This window comes from Schistocerca nitens, chromosome 5, assembly GCF_023898315.1.
Source record: "Schistocerca nitens isolate TAMUIC-IGC-003100 chromosome 5, iqSchNite1.1, whole genome shotgun sequence".
NCBI classification, from domain to species: Eukaryota; Metazoa; Arthropoda; class Insecta; order Orthoptera; family Acrididae; genus Schistocerca; species Schistocerca nitens.
This window is the reverse complement of record NC_064618.1, coordinates 138,192,272-138,217,803: the sequence shown is the minus strand read 5'-3', so window position 1 is coordinate 138,217,803 and position 25,532 is coordinate 138,192,272.

Genomic DNA, 25,532 nt, shown 5'->3' with positions numbered 1-25,532 from the left:
CATTACGGTCCCATTGAGTACATTTTTGGAGAAGGGAACATCTGTTGCACCACAGGGCGGGAGGAGGGAGCGGTGCACGATACGTTTTCTTTCCATGGTAACCATTTTTTGGGTTTTATACTTTTGGTATTTTGGTTTTTCATGTTGATTTTAAAATGACCTTTTTCATGTTTGAAATGTACTAACTCGTTTTTTCCTCACAGCAGGTCAACTTGTGTGTGGTTGCATCATTACGGTCACATTGAGTACATTTTTGGAGAAGGGGACATCTGTTGCACCACAGGGCGGGAGGAGGGAGCGGTGCACGATACGTTTTCTCTCCATGGTAAGCATTTTTTGGGTTTTATACTTTTGGTATTTTGGTTTTTCATGTTGATTTTAAAATGACCTTTTTCATGTTTGAAATGTACTAACTCGTTTTTTCCTCACAGCAGGTCAACTTGTGAGTGGTTGCAACATTACGGTCCCATTGAGTACATTTTTGGAGAAAGGGACATCTGTTGCACCACAGGGCGGGAGGAGGGAGCGGTGCACGATACGTTTTCTTTCCATGGTAAGCATTTTTTGGGGTTTATACTTTTGGTATTTTGGTTTTTCATGTTGATTTTAAAATGACCTTTTTCATGTTTGAAATGTACTAACTCGTTTTTTCCTCACAGCAGGTCAACTTGTGTGTGGTTGCAACATTACGGTCCCATTGAGTACATTTTTGGAGAAGGGTACATCTGTTGCACCACAGGGCGGGAAGAGGGAGCGGTGCACGATACGTTTTCTTTCCATGGTAAGAATTTTTTTGTGTTATTTACTTTTGGTATTTTGGTTTTTCATGTTGATTTTAAAAGACCTTTTTCATGTTTGAAATGTACTAACTCATTTTTTCCTCACAGCAGGTCAACTTGTGTGTGGTTGCCTTATTACGGTCCCTTTGAGTACATTTTTGGAGAAGGGGACATCTGTTGCACCACAGGGCGGGAGGAGGGAGCAGTACACGATACGTTTACTTTCCATGGTAAGCATTTTTTGGGTTTTATACTTTTGGTATTTTGGATTTGTATGTTGATTTTAAAATGACCTTTTTCATGTTTGAAATGTACTAACTCGTTTTTTCCTCACAGCAGGTCAACTTGTGTGTGGTTGCAACATTACGGTCCCATTGAGTACATTTTTGAAGAAGGGAACATCTGTTGCACCACAGGGCGGGAGGAGGGTGAGTGCACAATACGTTTTCTTTCCATGGTAAGCATTTTTGGGTTCTATACTTTTGGTATATTTGGTTTTTCATGTTGATTTTAAAATGATCTTTTTCATGTTTGAAATGTACTAACTCGTTTTTTCCTCACAGCAGGTCAACTTGTGTGTGGTTGCAACATTACGGACCCATTGAGTACATTTTTGGAGAAGGGGACATCTGTTGCACCACAGGGCGGGAGGAGGGAGCGGTGCACGATACGTTTTCTTTCCATGGTAAGCATTTTTTGGGTTTTATATTTCTGGTACTTTGGTTTTGCATGTTGATTTTAAAATGACCTTTTTCATGTTTGAAATGTACTAACTCGTTTTTTCCTCACAGCATGTCAACTTGTGTGTGGTGTTAACATTACGGTCCCATTGAGTACATTTTTGGAGAAGGGGACATCTGTTGCACCACAGGGCGGGAGGAGGGAGCGGTGCAAGATACGTTTTCTTTCCATGGTAAGCATTTTTTGGGTTTTATACTTTTGGTATTTTGGTTTTTCATGTTGATTTTAAAATGACCTTTTTCATGTTTGAAATGTACTAACTTGTTTTTTCCTCACAGCAGGTCAACTTGTGTGTGGTTGCAACATTATGGTCCCATTGAGTACATTTTTGGAGAAGGGGACATCTGTTGCACCACAGGGCGGGAGGAGGGACCGGTGCACAATACGTTTTCTTTCCATGGTAAGCATTTTTTGGGTTTTATACTTTTGCTATTTTGGTTTTTCATGTTGATTTTAAAATGACCTTTTTCATGTTTGAAATGTACTAACTCGTTTTTTCCTCACAGCAGGTCAACTTGTGTGTGGTTGCATCATTACGGTCACATTGAGTACATTTTTGGAGAATGGGACATCTGTTGCACCACAGGGCGGGAGGAGGGAGCGGTGCACGATACGTTTTCTCTCCATGGTAAGCATTTTTTGGGTTTTATACTTTTGGTATTTTGGTTTTTCATGTTGATTTTAAAATGACCTTTTTCATGTTTGAAATGTAATAACTCGTTTTTTCCTCACAGCAGGTCAACTTGTGAGTGGTTGCAACATTACGGTCCCATTGAGTACATTTTTGGAGAAGGGGTCATCTGTTGCACCACAGGGCGGGAGGAGGGAGCGGTGCACGATACGTTTTCTTTCCATGGTAAGAATTTTTTTGTCTTTTATACTTTTGGTATTTTGGTTTTTCATGTTGATTTTAAAATGACCTTTTTCATGTATGAAATGTACTAACTCATTTTTTCCTCACAGCAGGTCGACTTGTGTGTGGTTGCAACATTACTGTCCCATTGAGTACATTTTTGGAGAAGGGGACATCTGTTGCACCACAGGGCTGGAGGAGGGAGCGGTGCACGATACGTTTTCTTTCCATGGTAAGCATTTTTTGGGGTTTTTACTTTTGGTATTTTGGATTTGCATGTTGATTTTAAAATGACCTTTTTCATGTTTGAAATGTACTAACTCGTTTTTTCGTCACAGCAGGTCAACTTGTGTGTGGTTGCAACATTAGGGTCCCATTGAGTACATTTTTGGAGAAGGGGACATCTGTTGCACCATAGGGCGGGAGGAGGGAGCAGAGCACAATACGTTTTCTTTCCATGGTAAGCATTTTTTGGGTTCTATACTTTTGGTATTTTGGTTTTTCATGTTGATTTTAAAATGATCTTTTTCATGTTTCAAATGTTCTAACTCGTTTTTTCCTCACAGCAGGTCAACTTGTGTGTGGTTGCAACATTACGGTCCCATTGAGTACATTTTTGGAGAAGGGGACATCTGTTGCACCACAGGGCGGGAGGAGGGAGCGGTGCACGATACGGTTTCTTTCCATGGTAAGCATTTTTTGGGTTTTATACTTCTGGTACTTTGGTTTTTCATGTTGATTTTAAAATGACCTTTTTCATGTTTGAAATGTACTAACTCGTTTTTTCCTCACAGCAGGTCAACTTGTGTGTGGTGTTAACATTACGGTCCCATTGAGTACATTTTTGGAGAAGGGGACATCTGTTGCACCACAGGGCGGGAGGAGGGATCGGTGCACGATACGTTTTCTTTCCATGGTAAGCATTTTTTGGGTTTTATACTTTTGGTATTTTGGTTTTTCATGTTGATTTTAAAATGACCTTTTTCATGTTTGAAATGTACTAACTTGTTTTTTCCTCACAGCAGGTCAACTTGTGTGTGGTTGCAACATTACGGTCCCATTGAGTACATTTTTGGAGAAGGGAACATCTGTTGCACCACAGGGCGGGAGGAGGGAGCGGTGCACGATACGTTTTCTTTCCATGGTAAGCATTTTTTGGGTTTTATACTTTTGGTATTTTGGTTTTTCATGTTGATTTTAAAATGACCTTTTTCATGTTTGAAATGTACTAACTCGTTTTTTCCTCACAGCAGGTCAACTTGTGTGTGGTTGCAACGTTACGGTCACATTGAGTACATTTTTGGAGAAGGGGACATCTGTTGCACCACAGGGCGGGAGGAGGGAGCGGTGCACGATATGTTTTCTCTCCATGGTAAGCATTTTTTGGGTTTTATACTTTTGGTATTTTGGTTTTTCATGTTGATTTTAAAATGACCTTTTTCATGTTTGAAATGTACTAACTCGTTTTTTCCTCACAGCAGGTCAACTTGTGTGTGGTTGCAACATTACGGACCCATTGAGTACATTTTTGGAGAAGGGGCCATCTCTTGCACCACAGGGCGGGAGGAGGGAGCGGTGCACGATACGTTCTCTTTCCATGGTAAGAATTTTTTTGTGTTTTATACTTTTGGTATTTTGGAATTTCATGTTGATTTTAAAATGACCTTTTTCATGTTTGAAATGTCATAACTCGTTTTTTCCTCACAGCAGGTCAACTTGTGTGTGGTTGCAACATTACGGTCCCATTGAGTACATTTTTGGAGAAGGGGACATCTGTTGCACCACAGGGCGGGAGGAGGGAGCGGTGCACGATACGTTTTCTTTCCATGGTAAGAATTTTTTTGTGTTATTTACTTTTGGTATTTTGGTTTTTCATGTTGATTTTAAAAGACCTTTTTCATGTTTGAAATGTACTAACTCATTTTTTCCTCACAGCAGGTCAACTTGTGTGTGGTTGCAACATTACGGTCCCATTGAGTACATTTTTGGAGAAGGGGACATCTGTTGCACCACAGTGCGGGAGGAGGGAGCAGTACACGATACGTTTACTTTCCATGGTAAGCATTTTTTGGGTTTTATACTTTTGGTATTTTGGATTTGCATGTTGATTTTAAAATGACCTTTTTCATGTTTGAAATGTACTAACTCGTTTTTTCCTCACAGCAGGTCAACTTGTGTGTGGTTGCAACATTACGGTCCCATTGAGTACATTTTTGAAGAAGGGGACATCTGTTGCACCACAGGGCGGGAGGAGGGTGAGTGCACAATACGTTTTCTTTCCATGGTGAGCATTTTTGGGTTCTATACTTTTGGTATATTTGGTTTTTCATGTTGATTTTAAAATGACTTTTTCATGTTTGAAATGTACTAACTCGTTTTTTCCTCACAGCAGGTCAACTTGTGTGTGGTTGCAACATTACGGACCCATTGAGTACATTTTTGGAGAAGGGGCATCTGTTGCACCACAGGGCGGGAGGAGGGAGCGGTGCACGATACGTTTTCTTTCCATGATAAGCATTTTTGGGTTTTATACTTCTGGTACTTTTATTTTTCATGTTGATTTTAAAATGACCTTTTTCATGTTTGAAATGTACTAACTCGTTTTTTCCTCACAGCAGGTCAACTTGTGTGTGGTGTTAACATTACGGTCCCATTGAGTACATTTTTGGAAAAGGGGACATCTGTTGCACCACAGGGCGGGAGGAGGGAGCAGTGCACGATACGTTTTCTTTCCATGGTAAGCATTTTTTGGGTTTTATACTTTTGGTATTTTGGTTTTTCATGTTGATTTTAAAATGACTTTTTTCATGTTTGAAATGTACTAACTTGTTTTTTCCTCACAGCAGGTCAACTTGTGTGTGGTTGCAACATTACGGTCCCATTGAGTACATTTTTGGAGAAGGGAACATCTGTTGCACCACAGGGCGGGAGGAGGGAGCGGTGCACGATACGTTTTCTTTCCATGGTAACCATTTTTTGGGTTTTATACTTTTGGTATTTTGGTTTTTCATGTTGATTTTAAAATGACCTTTTTCATGTTTGAAATGTACTAACTCGTTTTTTCCTCACAGCAGGTCAACTTGTGTGTGGTTGCATCATTACGGTCACATTGAGTACATTTTTGGAGAAGGGGACATCTGTTGCACCACAGGGCGGGAGGAGGGAGCGGTGCACGATACGTTTTCTCTCCATGGTAAGCATTTTTTGGGTTTTATACTTTTGGTATTTTGGTTTTTCATGTTGATTTTAAAATGACCTTTTTCATGTTTGAAATGTACTAACTCGTTTTTTCCTCACAGCAGGTCAACTTGTGAGTGGTTGCAACATTACGGTCCCATTGAGTACATTTTTGGAGAAAGGGACATCTGTTGCACCACAGGGCGGGAGGAGGGAGCGGTGCACGATACGTTTTCTTTCCATGGTAAGCATTTTTTGGGTTTTATACTTTTGGTATTTTGGTTTTTCATGTTGATTTTAAAATGACCTTTTTCATGTTTGAAATGTACTAACTCGTTTTTTCCTCACAGCAGGTCAACTTGTGTGTGGTTGCAACATTACGGTCCCATTGAGTACATTTTTGGAGAAGGGGCCATCTCTTGCACCACAGGGCAGGAGGAGGGAGCGCTGCACGATACGTTCTCTTTCCATGGTAAGAATTTTTTTGTGTTTTATACTTTTGGTATTTTGGTTTTTCATGTTGATTTTAAAATGACCTTTTTCATGTTTGAAATGTACTAACTCGTTTTTTCCTCACAGCAGGTCAACTTGTGTGTGGTTGCAACATTACGGTCCCATTGAGTACATTTTTGGAGAAGGGTACATCTGTTGCACCACAGGGCGGGAAGAGGGAGCGGTGCACGATACGTTTTCTTTCCATGGTAAGAATTTTTTGTGTTATTTACTTTTGGTATTTTGGTTTTTCATGTTGATTTTAAAAGACCTTTTTCATGTTTGAAATGTACTAACTCATTTTTTCCTCACAGCAGGTCAACTTGTGTGTGGTTGCCTTATTACGGTCCCTTTGAGTACATTTTTGGAGAAGGGGACATCTGTTGCACCACAGGGCGGGAGGAGGGAGCAGTACACGATACGTTTACTTTCCATGGTAAGCATTTTTTGGGTTTTATACTTTTGGTATTTTGGATTTGTATGTTGATTTTAAAATGACCTTTTTCATGTTTGAAATGTACTAACTCGTTTTTTCCTCACAGCAGGTCAACTTGTGTGTGGTTGCAACATTACGGTCCCATTGAGTACATTTTTGAAGAAGGGGACATCTGTTGCACCACAGGGCGGGAGGAGGGTGAGTGCACAATACGTTTTCTTTCCATGGTAAGCATTTTTGGGTTCTATACTTTTGGTATATTTGGTTTTTCATGTTGATTTTAAAATGATCTTTTTCATGTTTGAAATGTACTAACTCGTTTTTTCCTCACAGCAGGTCAACTTGTGTGTGGTTGCAACATTACGGACCCATTGAGTACATTTTTGGAGAAGGGGACATCTGTTGCACCACAGGGCGGGAGGAGGGAGCGGTGCACGATACGTTTTCTTTCCATGGTAAGCATTTTTTGGGTTTTATATTTCTGGTACTTTGGTTTTGCATGTTGATTTTAAAATGACCTTTTTCATGTTTGAAATGTACTAACTCGTTTTTTCCTCACAGCATGTCAACTTGTGTGTGGTGTTAACATTACGGTCCCATTGAGTACATTTTTGGAGAAGGGGACATCTGTTGCACCACAGGGCGGGAGGAGGGAGCGGTGCAAGATACGTTTTCTTTCCATGGTAAGCATTTTTTTGGTTTTATACTTTTGGTATTTTGGTTTTTCATGTTGATTTTAAAATGACCTTTTTCATGTTTGAAATGTACTAACTTGTTTTTTCCTCACAGCAGGTCAACTTGTGTGTGGTTGCAACATTATGGTCCCATTGAGTACATTTTTGGAGAAGGGGACATCTGTTGCACCACAGGGCGGGAGGAGGGACCGGTGCACAATACGTTTTCTTTCCATGGTAAGCATTTTTTGGGTTTTATACCTTTGCTATTTTGGTTTTTCATGTTGATTTTAAAATGACCTTTTTCATGTTTGAAATGTACTAACTCGTTTTTTCCTCACAGCAGGTCAACTTGTGTGTGGTTGCATCATTACGGTCACATTGAGTACATTTTTGGAGAATGGGACATCTGTTGCACCACAGGGCGGGAGGAGGGAGCGGTGCACGATACGTTTTCTCTCCATGGTAAGCATTTTTTGGGTTTTATACTTTTGGTATTTTGGTTTTTCATGTTGATTTTAAATGACCTTTTTCATGTTTGAAATGTAATAACTCGTTTTTTCCTCACAGCAGGTCAACTTGTGAGTGGTTGCAACATTACGGTCCCATTGAGTACATTTTTGGAGAAAGGGACATCTGTTGCACCACAGGTCGGGAGGAGGGAGCGGTGCACGATACGTTTTCTTTCCATGGTAAGCATTTTTTGGGTTTTATACTTTTGGTATTTTGGTTTTTCATGTTGATTTTAAAATGACCTTTTTCATGTTTGAAATGTACTAACTCGTTTCTTCCTCACAGCAGGTCAACTTGTGTGTGGTTGCAACATTACGGTCCCATTGAGTACATTTTTGGAGAAGGGGCCATCTCTTGCACCACAGGGCGGGAGGAGGGAGCGGTGCACGATACGTTCTCTTTCCATGGTAAGAATTTTTTTGTGTTTTATACTTTTGGTATTTTGGTTTTTCATGTTGATTTTAAAATGACCTTTTTCATGTTTGAAATGTACTAACTCGTTTTTTCCTCACAGCAGGTCAACATGTGTGTGGTTGCAACATTACGGTCCCATTGAGTACATTTTTGGAGAAGGGGACATCTGTTGCACCACAGGGCGGGAGGAGGGAGCGGTGCACGATACGTTTTCTTTCCATGGTAAGAATTTTTTTGTGTTATTTACTTTTGGTATTTTAGTTTTTCATGTTGATTTTAAAAGACCTTTTTCATGTTTGAAATGTACTAACTCATTTTTTCCTCACAGCAGATCAACTTGTGTGTGGTTGCAACATTACGGTCCCATTGAGTACATTTTTGGAGAAGGGGACATCTGTTGCACCACAGGGCGGGAGGAGGGAGCAGTACACGATACGTTTACTTTCCATGGTAAGCATTTTTTGGGTTTTATACTTTTGGTATTTTGGATTTGCATGTTGATTTTAAAATGACCTTTTTCATGTTTGAAATGTACTAACTCGTTTTTTCCTCACAGCAGGTCAACTTGTGTGTGGTTGCAACATTACGGTCCCATTGAGTACATTTTTGGAGAAGGGAACATCTGTTGCACCACAGGGCGGGAGGAGGGAGCGGTGCACGATACGTTTTCTTTCCATGGTAAGCATTTTTTGGGTTTTATACTTTTGGTATTTTGGTTTTTCATGTTGATTTTAAAATGACCTTATTCATGTTTGAAATGTACTAACTCGTTTTTTCCTCACAGCAGGTCAACTTGTGTGTGGTTGCATCATTACGGTCACATTGAGTACATTTTTGGAGAAGGGGACATCTGTTGCACCACAGGGCGGGAGGAGGGAGCGGTGCACGATACGTTTTCTCTCCATGGTAAGCATTTTTTGGGTTTTATACTTTTGGTATTTTGGTTTTTCATGTTGATTTTAAAATGACCTTTTTCATGTTTGAAATGTAATAACTCGTTTTTTCCTCACAGCAGGTCAACTTGTGAGTGGTTGCAACATTACGGTCCCATTGAGTACATTTTTGGAGAAAGGGACATCTGTTGCACCACAGGTCGGGAGGAGGGAGCGGTGCACGATACGTTTTCTTTCCATGGTAAGCATTTTTTGGGTTTTATACTTTTGGTATTTTGGTTTTTCATGTTGATTTTAAAATGACCTTTTTCATGTTTGATATGTACTAAATCGTTTTTTCCTCACAGCAGGTCAACTTGTGTGTGGTTGCAACATTACGGTCCCATTGAGTACATTTTTGGAGAAGGGGACATCTGTTGCACCACAGGGCGGGAGGAGGGAGCGGTGCACGATACGTTTTCTTTCGATGGTAAGCATTTTTTGGGTTTTATACTTTTGGTATTTTGGTTTTTCATGTTGATTTTAAAATGACCTTTTTCATGTTTGAAATGTACTAACTCGTTTTTTCCTCACAGCAGGTCAACTTGTGTGTGGTTGCAACATTACGGTCCCATTGAGTACATGTTTGGAGAAGGGGACATCTGTTGCACCACAGGGCGGGAGGAGGGACCAGTGCACGATACGTTTTCTTTCCATGGTAAGCATTTTTTGGGTTTTATACTTTTGGTATTTTGGTTTTTCATGTTGATTTTAAAATGACCTTTTTCATGTTTGAAATGTAATAACTCGTTTTTTCCTCACAGCAGGTCAACTTGTGAGTGGTTGCAACATTACGGTCCCATTGAGTACATTTTTGGAGAAAGGGACATCTGTTGCACCACAGGTCGGGAGGAGGGAGCGGTGCACGATAAGTTTTCTTTCCATGGTAAGCATTTTTTGGGTTTTATACTTTTGGTATTTTGGTTTTTCATGTTGATTTTAAAATGACCTTTTTCATGTTTGAAATGTACTAACTCGTTTTTTCCTCACAGCAGGTCAACTTGTGTGTGGTTGCTACATTACGGTCCCATTGAGTACATTTTTGGAGAAGGGTACATGTGTTGCACCACAGGGCGGGAGGAGGGAGCGGTGCACGATACGTTTTCTTTCCATGGTAAGCATTTTTTGGGTTTTATACTTTTGGTATTTTGGTTTTTCATGTTGATTTTAAAATGACCTTTTTCATGTTTGAAATGTACTAACTTGTTTTTTCCTCACAGCAGGTCAACTTGTGTGTGGTTGCAACATTACGGTCCCATTGAGTACATTTTTGGAGAAGGGGACATCTGTTCCACCACACGGCGGGAGGAGGGAGCGGTGCACGATACGTTTTCTTTCCATGGTAAGAATTTTTTTGTGTTATTTACTTTTGGTATTTTGGTTTTTCATGTTGATTTTAAAAGACCTTTTTCATGTTTGAAATGTACTAACTCATTTTTTCCTCACAGCAGGTCAACTTGTGTGTGGTTGCAACATTACGGTCCCATTGAGTACATTTTTGGAGAAGGGGACATCTGTTGCACCACAGGGCGGGAGGAGGGAGCAGTACACGATACGTTTACTTTCCATGGTAAGCATTTTTTGGGTTTTATACTTTTGGTATTTTGGATTTGCATGTTGATTTTAAAATGACCTTTTTCATGTTTGAAATTACTAACTTGTTTTTCCTCACAGCAGGTCAACTTGTGTGTGGTTGCAACATTACGGTCCCATTGAGTACATTTTTGAAGAAGGGGACATCTGTTGCACCACAGGGCGGGAGGAGGGTGAGTGCACAATACGTTTTCTTTCCATGGTAAGCATTTTTGGGTTCTATACTTTTGGTATATTTGGTTTTTCATGTTGATTTTAAAATGACCTTTTTCATGTTTGAAATGTACTAACTTGTTTTTTCCTCACAGCAGGTCAACTTGTGTGTGGTTGCATCATTACGGTCACATTGAGTACATTTTTGGAGAAGGGGACATCTGTTGCACCACAGGGCGGGAGGAGGGAGCAGTACACGATACGTTTACTTTCCATGGTAAGCATTTTTTGGGTTTTATACTTCTGGTACTTTGGTTTTGCATGTTGATTTTAAAATGACCTTTTTCATGTTTGAAATGTACTAACTCGTTTTTTCCTCACAGCATGTCAACTTGTGTGTGGTGTTAACATTACGGTCCCATTGAGTACATTTTTGGAGAAGGGGACATCTGTTGCACCACAGGGCGGGAGGAGGGAGCGGTGCACGATACGTTTTCTTTCCATGGTAAGCATTTTTTGGGTTTTATACTTTTGGTATTTTGGTTTTTCATGTTGATTTTAAAATGACCTTTTTCATGTTTGAAATGTACTAACTTGTTTTTTCCTCACAGCAGGTCAACTTGTGTGTGGTTGCAACATTACGGTCCCATTGAGTACATTTTTGGAGAAGGGGACATCTGTTGCACCACACGGCGGGAGGAGGGAGCGGTGCACGATACGTTTTCTTTCGATGGTAAGCATTTTTTGGGTTTTATACTTTTGCAATTTTGGTTTTTCATGTTGATTTTAAAATGACCTTTTTCATGTTTGAAATGTACTAACTCGTTTTTTCCTCACAGCAGGTCAACTTGTGTGTGGTTGCAACATTACGGTCCCATTGAGTACATGTTTGGAGAAGGGGACATCTGTTGCACCACAGGGCGGGAGCAGGGACCGGTGCACGATACGTTTTCTTTCCATGGTAAGCATTTTTTGGGTTTTATACTTTTGGTATTTTGGTTTTTCATGTTGATTTTAAAATGACCTTTTCCATGTTTGAAATGTACTAACTCGTTTTTTCCTCACAGCAGGTCAACTTGTGTGTGGTTGCAACATTACGGTCCCATTGAGTACATTTTTGGAGAAGGGGACATCTGTTGCACCACAGGGCGGGAGGAGGGAGCGGTGCACGATACCTTTTCTTTCCATGGTAAGCATTTTTTGGGTTTTATACTTTTGGTATTTTGGTTTGATTTTTGGAGAAGGGGACATCTGTTGCACCACAGGGCGGGAGGAGGGAGCGGTGCATGATACGTTTTCTTTCCATGGTAAGAATTTTTTTGTGTTTTATACTTTTGGTATTTTGGTTTTTCATGTTGATTTTAAAATGACCTTTTTCATTTTTGAAATGTACTAACTCGTTTTTTCCTCACAGCAGGACAACTTGAGTGTGGTTGCAACATTACGGTCCCATTGAGTACATTTTTGGAGAAGGGGTCATCTGTTGCACCACAGGGCGGGAGGAGGGAGAGGTGCACGATACGTTTTCTTTCCATGGTAAGAATTTGTTTGTGTTTTATTCTTTTGGTATTTTGGTTTTTCATGTTGATTTTAAAATGACCTTTTTCATGTATGAAATGTACTAACTCATTTTTTCCTCACAGCAGGTCGACTTGTGTGTGGTTGCAACATTACGGTCCCATTGAGTACATTTTTGGAGAAGGGCACATCTGTTGCACCACAGGGCTGGAGGAGGGAGCGGTGCACGATACGTTTTCTTTCCATGGTAAGCATTTTTTGGGGTTTTTACTTTTGGTATTTTGGATTTGCATGTTGATTTTAAAATGACCTTTTTCATGTTTGAAATGTACTAACTCGTTTTTTCGTCACAGCAGGTCAACTTGTGTGTGGTTGCAACATTAGGGTCCCATTGAGTACATTTTTGGAGAAGGGGACATCTGTTGCACCATAGGGCGGGAGGAGGGAGCAGAGCACAATACGTTTTCTTTCCATGGTAAGCATTTTTTGGGTTCTATACTTTTGGTATTTTGGTTTTTCATGTTGATTTTAAAATGATCTTTTTCATGTTTCAAATGTTCTAACTTGTTTTTTCCTCACAGCAGGTCAACTTGTGTGTGGTTGCTACATTACGGTCCCATTGAGTACATTTTTGGAGAAGGGGACATCTGTTGCACCACAGGGCGGGAGGAGGGAGCGGTGCACGATACGGTTTCTTTCCATGGTAAGCATTTTTTGGGTTTTATACTTCTGGTACTTTGGTTTTTCATGTTGATTTTAAAATGACCTTTTTCATGTTTGAAATGTACTAACTCGTTTTTTCCTCACAGCAGGTCAACTTGTGTGTGGTGTTAACATTACGGTCCCATTGAGTACATTTTTGGAGAAGGGGACATCTGTTGCACCACAGGGCGGGAGGAGGGAGCAGTGCACGATACGTTTTCTTTCCATGGTAAGCATTTTTTGGGTTTTATACTTTTGGTATTTTGGTTTTTCATGTTGATTTTAAAATGATCTTTTTCATGTTTTAAATGTACTAACTCGTTTTTTCCTCACAGCAGGTCAACTTGTGTGTGGTTGCAACATTACGGTCCCATTGAGTACATTTTTGGAGAAGGGGACATCTGTTGCACCACAGGGCGGGAGGAGGGAGCGGTGCACGATACCTTTTCTTTCCATGGTAAGCATTTTTTGGGTTTTATACTTTTGGTATTTTGGTTTGATTTTTGGAGATGGGGACATCTGTTGCACCACAGGGCGGGAGAGGGAGCGGTGCATGATACGTTTTCTTTCCATGGTAAGAATTTTTTTGTGTTTTATACTTTTGGTATTTTGGTTTTTCATGTTGATTTTAAAATGACCTTTTTCATGTTTGAAATGTACTAACTCGTTTTTTCCTCAAAGCAGGACAACTTGAGTGTGGCTGCAACATTACAGTCCCATTGAGTACATTTTTGGAGAAGGGGTCATCTGTTGCACCACAGGGCGGGAGGAGGGAGCGGTGCACGATACGTTTTCTTTCCATGGTAAGCATTTTTTGGGTTTTATACTTTTGGTATTTTGGATTTGCATGTTGATTTTAAAATGACCTTTTTCATGTTTGAAATGTACTAACTCGTTTTTTCGTCACAGCAGGTCAACTTGTGTGTGGTTGCACCATTACGGTCCCATTGAGTTCATTTTTGGAGAAGGGACATCTGTTGCACCACAGGGCGGGAGGAGTGAGCGGTGCACGATACGGTTTCTTTCCATGGTTAAGCATTTTTTGGGTTTTATACTTCTGGTACTTTGGTTTTTCATGTTGATTTTAAAATGACCTTTTTCATGTTTGAAATGTACTAACTCGTTTTTACCTCACAGCAGGTCAACTTGTGTGTGGTGTTAACATTACGGTCCCATTGAGTACATTGTTGGAGATGGGGACATCTGTTGCACCACAGGGCGGGAGGAGGGAACAGTGCACGATAAGTTTTCTTTCCATGGTAAGCATTTTTTGGGTTTTATACTTTTGGTATTTTGGTTTTTCATGTTGATTTTAAAATGACCTTTTTCATGTTTGAAATGTACTAACTTTTTTTTTTCCTCACAGCAGGTCAACTTGTGTGTGGTTGCAACATTACGGTCCCATTGAGTACATTTTTGGAGAAGGGAACATCTGTTGCACCACAGGGCGGGAGGAGGGAGCGGTGCACGATACGTTTTCTTTCCATGGTAAGCATTTTTTGGGTTTTATACTTTTGGTATTTTGGTTTTTCATGTTGATTTTAAAATGACCTTTTTCATGTTTGAAATGTACTAACTCGTTTTTTCCTCACAGCAGGTCAACTTGTGTGTGGTTGCAACATTAGGGTCCCATTGAGTACATTTTTGGAGAAGGGGACATCTGTTGCACCACAGGGCGGGAGGAGGGAGCGGTGCACGATACGTTTTCTCTCCATGGTAAGCATTTTTTGGGTTTTATACTTTTGGTATTTTGGTTTTTCATGTTGATTTTAAAATGACCTTTTTCATGTTTGAAATGTACTAACTCGTTTTTTCCTCACAGCAGGTCAACTTGTGTGTGGTTGCAACATTACGGTCCCATTGAGTACATTTTTGGAGAAGGGGACATCTGTTGCACCACAGGGCGGGAGGAGGGAGCGGTGCACGATACCTTTTCTTTCCATGGTAAGCATTTTTTGGGTTTTATACTTTTGGTATTTTGGTTTGATTTTTGGAGAAGGGGACATCTGTTGCACCACAGGGCGGGAGAGGGAGCGGTGCATGATACATTTTCTTTCCATGGTAAGAATTTTTTTGTGTTTTATACTTTTGGTATTTTGGTTTTTCATGTTGATTTTAAAATGACCTTTTTCATGTTTGAAATGTACTAACTCGTTTTTTCCTCACAGCAGGACAACTTGAGTGTGGCTGCAACATTACGGTCCCATTGAGTACATTTTTGGAGAAGGGGTCATCTGTTGCACCACAGGGCGGCAGGAGGGAGCGGTGCACGATACGTTTTCTTTCCATGGTAAGAATTTTTTTGTGTTTTATACTTTTGGTATTTTGGTTTTTCATGTTGATTTTAAAATGACCTTTTTCATGTATGAAATGTACTAACTCATTTTTTCCTCACAGCAGGTCAACTTGTGTGTGGTTGCAACATTACGGTCCCATTGAGTACATTTTTGGAGAAGGGGACATCTGTTGCACCACAGGGCTGGAGGAGGGAGCGGTGCACGATACGTTTTCTTTCCATGGTAAGCATTTTTTGGGTTTTATACTTTTGGTATTTTGGATTTGCATGTTGATTTTAAAATGACCTTTTTCATGTTTGAAATGTACTAACTCGTTTTTTCGTCACAGCAGGTCAACTTGTGTGTGGTTGCAACATTACGGTCCCATTGAGTACATTTTTGGAGAAGGGGACATCTGTTGCACCACAGGGCGGGAGGAGGGAGCAGTGCACAATACGTTTTCTTTCCATGGTAAGCATTTTTTGGGTTCTATACTTTTGGTATTTTGGTTTTTCATGTTGATTTTAAAATGATCTTTTTCATGTTTGAAATGTTCTAACTCGTTTTTTCCTCACAGCAGGTCAACTCGTGTGTGGTTGCAACATTACGGTCCCATTGAGTACATTTTTGGAGAAGGTAACATCTGTTGCACCACAGGGCGGGAGGAGGGAACGGTGCACGATACGGTTTCTTTCCATGGTTAAGCATTTTTTGGGTTTTATACTTCTGGTACTTTGGTTTTTCATGTTGATTTTAAAATGACCTTTTTCATGTTTGAAATGTACTAACTCGTTTTTACCTCACAGCAGGTCAACTTGTGTGTGGTGTTAACATTACGGTCCCATTGAGTACATTTTTGGAGATGGGGACATCTGTTGCACCACAGGGCGGGAGGAGGGAACAGTGCACGATAAGTTTTCTTTCCATGGTAAGCATTTTTTGGGTTTTATACTTTTGGTATTTTGGTTTTTCATGTTGATTTTAAAATGACCTTTTTCATGTTTGAAATGTACTAACTTTTTTTTTCCTCACAGGAGGTCAACTTGTGTGTGGTTGCAACATTACGGTCCCATTGAGTACATTTTTGGAGAAGGGAACATCTGTTGCACCACAGGGCGGGAGGAGGGAGCGGTGCACGATACGTTTTCTTTCCATGGTAAGCATTTTTTGGGTTTTATACTTTTGGTATTTTGGTTTTTCATGTTGATTTTAAAATGACCTTTTTCATGTTTGAAATGTACTAACTCGTTTTTTCCTCACAGCAGGTGAGCTTGTGTGTGGTTGCAACATTACGGTCCCATTGAGTACATTTTTGGAGAAGGGGACATCTGTTGCACCACAGGGCGGGAGGAGGGAGCGGTGCACGATACGTTTTCTCTCCATGGTAAGCATTTTTTGGGTTTTATACTTTTGGTATTTTGGTTTTTCATGTTGATTTTAAAATGACCTTTTTCATGTTTGAAATGTACTAACTCGTTTTTTCCTCACAGCAGGTCAACTTGTGTGTGGTTGCAACATTACGGTCCCATTGAGTACATTTTTGGAGAAAGGGACATCTGTTGCACCACAGGTCGGGAGGAGGGAGCGGTGCACGATACATTTTCTTTCGATGGTAAGCATTTTTTGGGTTTTATACTTTTGGTATTTTGGTTTTTCATGTTGATTTTAAAATGACCTTTTTCATGTTTGAAATGTACTAACTCGTTTTTTCCTCACAGCAGGTCAACTTGTGTGTGGTTGCAACATTACGGTCCCATTGAGTACATTTTTGGAGAAGGGGACATCTGTTGCACTACAGGGCGGGAGGAGGGAGCGGTGCACGATACGTTTTCTTTCCATGGTAAGCATTTTTTGGGTTTTATACTTTTGGTATTTTGGTTTTTCATGTTGATATTAAAATGACCTTTTTCATGTTTGAAATGTACTAACTCGTTTTTTCCTCACAGCAGGTCAACTTGTGTGTGGTTGCAAAATTACGGTCCCATTGAGTACATTTTTGGAGAAGGGGACATCTGTTGCACCACAGGGCGGGAGGAGGGAGCGGTGCACGATACGTTTTCTTTCCATGGTAAGCATTTTTTGGGTTTTATACTTTTGGTATTTTGGTTATTCATGTTGATTTGAAAATGACCTTTTTCATGTTTGAAATGTACTAACTCGTTTTTTCCTCACAGCAGGTCAACTTGTGTTTGGTTGCAACATTACGGTCCCATTGAGTACATTTTTGGAGAAGGGGACATCTGTTGCACCACAGGGCGGGAGGAGGGAGCGGTGCACGATACGTTTTCTTTCCATGGTAAGCATTTTTGGGTTTTATACTTTTGGTATTTTGGTTTTTCATGTTGATTTTAAAATGACCTTTTTCATGTTTGAAATGTACTAACTCATTTTTTCCTCACAGCAGGTCAACTTGTGTTTGGTTGCAACATTATGGTCCCATTGAGTAAATTTTTGGAGAAGGGGACATCTGTTGCACCACAGGGCGGGAGGAGGGAGCGGTGCACGATACGTTTTCTTTCCATGGTAAGCATTTTTTTGGTTTTATACTTTTGGTATTTTGGTTTTTCATGTTGATTTTAAAATGACCTTTTTCATGTTTGAAATGTACTAACTCGTTTTTTCCTCACAGCAGGTCAACTTGTGTGTGGTTGCAACATTACGGTCCCATTGAGTACATTTTTGGAGAAGGGGACATCTGTTGCACCACAGGGCGGGAGGAGGGAGCGGTGCACGATACGTTTTCATCCATGGTAAGCATTTTTTGGGTTTTATACTTTTGGTATTTTGGTTTTTCATGTTGATTTTAAAATGACCTTTTTCATGTTTGAAATGTACTAACTCGTTTTTTCCTCACAGCAGGTCAACTTGTGTGTGGTTGCAACATTACGGTCCCATTGAGTACATTTTTGGAGAAAGGGACATCTGTTGCACCAGAGGTCGGGAGGAGGGAGCGGTGCACGATACGTTTTCTTTCCATGGTAAGCATTTTTTGGGTTTTATACTTTTGGTATTTTGGTTTTTCATGTTGATTTTAAAATGACCTTTTTCATGTTTGAAATGTACTAACTCGTTTTTTCCTCACAGCAGGTCAACTTGTGTGTGGTTGCAACATTATGGTCCCATTGAGTACATTTTTGGAGAAGGGGACATCTGTTGCACCACAGGGCGGGAGGAGGGAGCGGTGCACGATACGTTTTCTCTCCATCGTAAGCATTTTTTGGGTTTTATACTTTTGGTATTTTGGTTCTTCATGTTGATTTTAAAATGACCTTTTTCATGTTTGAAATGTACTAACTCGTTTTTTCCTCACAGCAGGTCAACTTGTGTGTGGTTGCAACATTACGGTCCCATTGAGTACATTTTTGTAGAAAGGGACATCTGTTGCACCACAGGGCGGGAGGAGGGAGCGGTGCACGATACGTTTTCTTTCCATGGTAAGCATTTTTTGGGTTTTATACTTTTGGTATTTTGGTTTTTCATGTTGATTTTAAAATGACCTTTTTCATGTTTGAAATGTACTAACTCGTTTTTTCCTCACAGCAGGTCAACTTGTGTGTGGTTGCAACATTACGGTCCCATTGAGTACATTTTTGGAGAAGGGGACATCTGTTGCACCACAGGGCGGGAGGAGGGAGCGGTGCACGATACGTTTTCTCTCCATGGTAAGCATTTTTTGGGTTTTATACTTTTGGTATTTTGGTTTTTCATGTTGATTTTAAAATGACCTTTTTCATGTTTGAAATGTACTAACTCGTTTTTTCCTCACAGCAGGTCAACTTGTGTGTGGTTGCAACATTACGGTCCCATTGAGTACATTTTTGGAGAAGGGGACATCTGTTGCACCACAGGGCGGGAGGATGGAGCGGTGCACGATACGTTTTCTTTCCATGGTAAGCATTTTTTGGGTTTTATACTTTTGGTATTTTGGTTTTTCATGTTGATTTTAAAATGACCTTTTTCATGTTTGAAATATACTAACTCGTTTTTTCCTCACAGCAGGTCAACTTGTGTGTGGTTGCAACATTACGGTCCCATTGAGCACATTTTTGGAGAAGGGGACATCTGTTGCACCACAGGGCGGGAGGAGAGAGCGGTGCACGATACGTTTTCTTTCGTTGGTAAGCATTTTTTGGGTTTTATACTTTTGGTATTTTGGTTTTTCATGTTGATTTTAAAATGACCTTTTTCATGTTTGAAATGTACTAACTCGTTTTTTCCTCACAGCAGGTCAACTTGTGTGTGGTTGCAACATTACGGTCCCATTGAGTACATGTTTGGAGAAGGGGACATCTGTTGCACCACAGGGCGGGAGGAGGGACCGGTGCACGATACGTTTTCTTTCCAAGGTAAGCATTTTTTGTGTTCTATACTTTTGGTATTTTGGTTTTTCATGTTGATTTTAAAATGACCTTATTCATCTTTGAAATGTACTAACTCGTCTTTTCCTCACAGCAGGTCAACTTGTGTGTGGTTGCAACATTACGGTCCCATTGAGTACATTATTGGAGAAGGGGACATCTGTTGCACCACAGGGCGGGAGGAGGGAGCGGTGCACGATACGTTTTCTTTCCATGGTAAGCATTTTTTGGGTTTTATACTTTTGGTATTTTGGTTTTTCATGTTGATTTTAAAATGACCTTTTTCATGTTTGAAATGTACTAACTCGTCTTTTCGTCACAGCAGGTCACCTTGTGTGTGGTTGCAACATTACGGTCCCATTGAGTACATTTTTGGAGAAGGGGACATCTGTTGCACCACTGGGCGGGAGGAGGGAACGGTGCACGATACGTTTTCTTTCCATGGTAAGCATTTTTTGGGTTTTATACTTTTGGTATTTGGTTATACATGTTGATTTAAAAATGACCTTTTTCATGTTTGAAATGTACTAACTCGTTTTTGCCTCACAGCAGTTCAACTTGTGTGTGGTTGCAACATTACGGTCCCATTGAGTACATTTTCGGATAAGGGGACATCTGTTGCACCACAGGGCGGGAGGAGGGAGCGGTGCGCGATACATTTTCTTTCTATGTTATGCATTTTTTGGGTTTTATACTTTTGGTATTTTGGTTTTTCATGTTGATTTTAGAATGACCTTTTTCATGTTTGAAATGTACTAACTCGTTTTTTCCTCACAGCAGGTCAACTTGTGTGTGGTTGCAACATTACGGTCCCATTGAGTACATTTTTGGAGAAGGCGACATCTGTTGCACCACAGGGCGGGAGGAGGGAGCGGTGCACGATACGTTTTCTTTCGATGGTAAGCATTTTTTGGGTTTTATCCTTATGGTATTTTGGTTTTTCATGTTGATTTTAAAATGACCTTTTTCGTGTTTGAAATGTACTAACTCGTTTTTTCCTCACAGCAGGTCAACTTGTGTGTGGTTGCAACATTACGGTCCCATTGAGTACATTTTTGGAGAAGGGGACATCTGTTGCACCACAGGGCGGGAGGAGGGAGCGGTGCACGATACGTTTTCTTTCCATGGTAAGCATTTTTTGTGTTTTATACTTTTGGTATTTTGGTTTTTCATGTTGATTTTAAAATGACCTTTTTCATGTTTGAAATGTACTAACTCGTTTTTTCCTCACAGCAGGTCAACTTGTGTGTGGTTGCAACATTACGGTCCCATTGAGTACATTTTTGGAGAAAGGGACATCTGTTGCACCACAGGTCGGGAGGAGGGAGCGGTGCACGATACATTTTCCTTCGATGGTAAGCATTTTTTGGGTTTTATACTTTTGGTATTTTGGTTTTTCATGTTGATTTTAAAATGACCTTTTTCATGTTTGAAATGTACTAACTGGTTTTTTCCTCACAGCAGGTCAACTTGTGTGTGGTTGCAACATTACGGTCCCATTGAGTACATTTTTGGAGAAGGGGACATCTGTTGCACCACAGGGCGGGAGGAGGGAGCGGTGCACGATACGTTTTCTTTCCATGGTAAGCATTTTTTGGGTTTTATACTTTTGGTATTTTGGTTTTTCATGTTGATTTTAAAATGACCTTTTTCATGTTTGAAATGTACTAACTGGTTTTTTCCTCACAGCAGGTCAACTTGTGTGTGGTTGCAAAATTACGGTCCCATTGAGTACATTTTTGGAGAAGGGGACATCTGTTGCACCACAGGGCGGGAGGAGGGAGCGGTGCACGATACGTTTTCTTTCCATGGTAAGCATTTTTTGGGTTTTATACTTTTGGTATTTTGGTTATTCATGTTGATTTAAAAATGATCTTTTTCATGTTTGAAATGTACTAACTCGTTTTTTCCTCACAGCAGGTCAACTTGTGTGTGGTTGCAACATTACGGTCCCATTGAGTACATTTTTGGAGAAGGGGACATCTGTTGCACCACAGGGCGGGAGGAGGGAGCGGTGCACGATACGTTTTCTTTCCATGGTAAGCATTTTTTGGGTTTTATACTTTTGGTATTTTGGTTTTTCATGTTGATTTTAAAATGACCTTTTTCATCTTTGAAATGTACTAACTCGTTTTTTCCTCACAGCAGGTCAACTTGTGTGTGGTTGCAACATAACGGTCCCATTGAGTACATTTTTGGAGAAGGGGACATCTGTTGCACCACAGGGCGGGAGGAGGGAGCGGTGCACGATACGTTTTCTCTCCATGGTAAGCATTTTTTGGGTTTTATACTTTTGGTATTTTGGTTTTTCATGTTGATTTTAAAATGACCTTTTTCATGTTTGAAATGTACTAACTCGTTTTTTCCTCACAGCAGGTCAACTTGTGTGTGGTTGCAACATTACGGTCCCATTGAGTACATTTTTGGAGAAGGGGACATCTGTTGCACCACAGGGCGGGAGGATGGAGCGGTGCACGATACGTTTTCTTTCCATGGTAAGCATTTTTTGGGTTTTATACTTTTGGTATTTTGGTTTTTCATGTTGATTTTAAAATGACCTTTTTCATGTTTGAAATATACTAACTCGTTTTTTCCTCACAGCAGGTCAACTTGTGTGTGGTTGCAACATTACGGTCCCATTGAGCACATTTTTGGAGAAGGGGACATCTGTTGCACCACAGGGCGGGAGGAGGGAGCGGTGCACGATACGTTTTCTTTCGTTGGTAAGCATTTTTTGGGTTTTATACTTCTGGTATTTTGGTTTTTCATGTATTTTAAAATGACCTTTTTCATGTTTGAAATGTACTAACTCGTTTTTTCCTCACAGCAGGTCAACTTGTGTGTGGTTGCAACATTACAGTCCCATTGAGTACATGTTTGGAGAAGGGGACATCTGTTGCACCACAGGGCGGGAGGAGGGACCGGTGCACGATACGTTTTCTTTCCATGGTAAGCATTTTTTGGGTTTTATACTTTTGGTATTTTGGTTTTTCATGTTGATTTTAAAATGACCTTATTCATCTTTGAAATGTACTAACTCGTCTTTTCCTCACAGCAGGTCAACTTGTGTGTGGTTGCAACATTACGGTCCCATTGAGTACATTTTTGGAGAAGGGGACATCTGTTGCACCACAGGTCGGGAGGAGGGAGCGGTGCACGATACGTTTTCTTTCCATGGTAAGCATATTTGGGTTTTATACTTTTGGTATTTTGGTTTTTCATGTTGATTTTAAAATGACCTTTTTCATGTTTGAAATGTACTAACTCGTTTTTTCCTCACAGCAGGTCAACTTGTGTGTGGATGCAACATTACGGTCCCATTGAGTACATTTTTGGAGAAGGGGACATCTGTTCCACCACAGGTCGGGAGGAGGGAGCGGTGCACGATACATTTTCCTTCCATGGTAAGCATTTTTTGGGTTTTATACTTTTGGTATTTTGGTTTTTCATGTTGATTATAAAGTGACCTTTTTCATGTTTGAAATGTACTAACTCGTTTTTTCCTCACAGCAGGTCAACTTGTGTGTGGTTGCAACATTACGGTCCCATTGAGTACATATTTGGAGAAGGGGACATCTGTTGCACCACAGGGCGGGAGGAGGAACCGGTGCACGATACGTTTTCTTTCCATGGTAAGCATTTTTTGGGTTTTATACTTTTGGTATTTTGGTTTTTCATGTTGATTTTAAAATGACCTTTTTCATGTTTGAAATTTACTAACTCGTCATTTCCTCACAGCAGGTCAACTTGTGTGTGGTTGGAACATTACGGTCCATTGAGTACATTTTTGGAGAAGGGGACATCTGTTGCACCACAGGGCGGGAGGAGGGAGCGGTGCACGATACGTTTTCTTTCCATGGTAAGCATTTTTTGAGTTTTATACTTTTGGTATTTTGGTTTTTCATGTTGATTTAAAAATGACCTTTTTCATGTTTGAAATGTACTAACTCGTTTTTTCCTCACAGCAGGTCAACTTGTGTGTGGTTGCAACATTACGGTCCCATTGAGTACATTTTTGGAGAAGGGGACATCTGTTGCACCACAGGGCGGGAGGAGGGAGCGGTGCACGATACGTTTTCTTTCCATGGTAAGCATTTTTTGGGTTTTATACTTTTGTTATTTTGGTTTGATTTTTGGAGAAGGGGACATCTGTTGCACCACAGGGCGGGAGGAGGGATAGGTGCCTGATACGTTTTCTTTCCATGGTAAGAATTTTTTTGTGTTTTATACTTTTGGTATTTTGGTTTTTCATGTATTTTAAAATGACCTTTTTCATGTTTGAAATGTACTAACTCGTTTTTTCCTCACAGCAGGTCAACTTGTGTGTGGTTGCAACATTACAGTCCCATTGAGTACATGTTTGGAGAAGGGGACATCTGTTGCACCACAGGGCGGGAGGAGGGACCGGTGCACGATACGTTTTCTTTCCATGGTAAGCATTTTTTGGGTTCTATACTTTTGGTATTTTGGTTTTTCATGTTGATTTTAAAATGACCTTATTCATCTTTGAAATGTACTAACTCGTCTTTTCCTCACAGCAGGTCAACTTGTGTGTGGTTGCAACATTACGGTCCCATTGAGTACATTTTTGGAGAAGGGGACATCTGTTGCACCACAGGGCGGGAGGAGGGAGCGGTGCACGATACGTTTTCTTTCCATGGTAAGCATATTTGGGTTTTATACTTTTGGTATTTTGGTTTTTCATGTTGATTTTAAAATGACCTTTTTCATGTTTGAAATGTACTAACTCGTTTTTTCCTCACAGCAGGTCAACTTGTGTGTGGATGCAACATTACGGTCCCATTGAGTACATTTTTGGAGAAGGGGACATCTGTTCCACCACAGGTCGGGAGGAGGGAGCGGTGCACGATACATTTTCCTTCCATGGTAAGCATTTTTTGGGTTTTATACTTTTGGTATTTTGGTTTTTCATGTTGATTATAAAGTGACCTTTTTCATGTTTGAAATGTACTAACTCGTTTTTTCCTCACAGCAGGTCAACTTGTGTGTGGTTGCAACATTACGGTCCCATTGAGTACATATTTGGAGAAGGGGACATCTGTTGCACCACAGGGCGGGAGGAGGAACCGGTGCACGATACGTTTTCTTTCCATGGTAAGCATTTTTTGGGTTTTATACTTTTGGTATTTTGGTTTTTCATGTTGATTTTAAAATACCCTTTTTCATGTTTGAAATTTACTAACTCGTCATTTCCTCACAGCAGGTCAACTTGTGTGTGGTTGGAACATTACGGTCCCATTGAGTACATTTTTGGAGAAGGGGACATCTGTTGCACCACAGGGCGGGAGGAGGGAGCGGTGCACGATACGTTTTCCTTCCATGGTAAGCATTTTTTGAGTTTTATACTTTTGGTATTTTGGTTTTTCATGTTGATTTTAAAATGACCTTTTTCATGTTTGAAATGTACTAACTCGTTTTTTCCTCACAGCAGGTCAACTTGTGTGTGGTTGCAACATTACGGTCCCATTGAGTACATTTTTGGAGAAGGGGACATCTGTTGCACCACAGGGCGGGAGGAGGGAGCGGTGCACGATACGTTTTCTTTCCATGGTAAGCATTTTTTGGGTTTTATACTTTTGTTATTTTGGTTTGATTTTTGGAGAAGGGGACATCTGTTGCACCACAGGGCGGGAGGAGGGAGAGGTGCCTGATACGTTTTCTTTCCATGGTAAGAATTTTTTTGTGTTTTATACTTTTGGTATTTTGGTTTTTCATGTTGATTTTAAAATGACCTTTTTCATGTTTGAAATGTACTAATTCGTTTTTTCCTCACAGCAGGACAACTTGAGTGTGGTTGCAACATTACGGTTTCATTGAGTACATTTTTGGAGAAGGGGACATCTGTTGCACCACAGGGCGGGAGGAGGGAGCGGTGCACGATACGTTTTCTTTCCATGGTA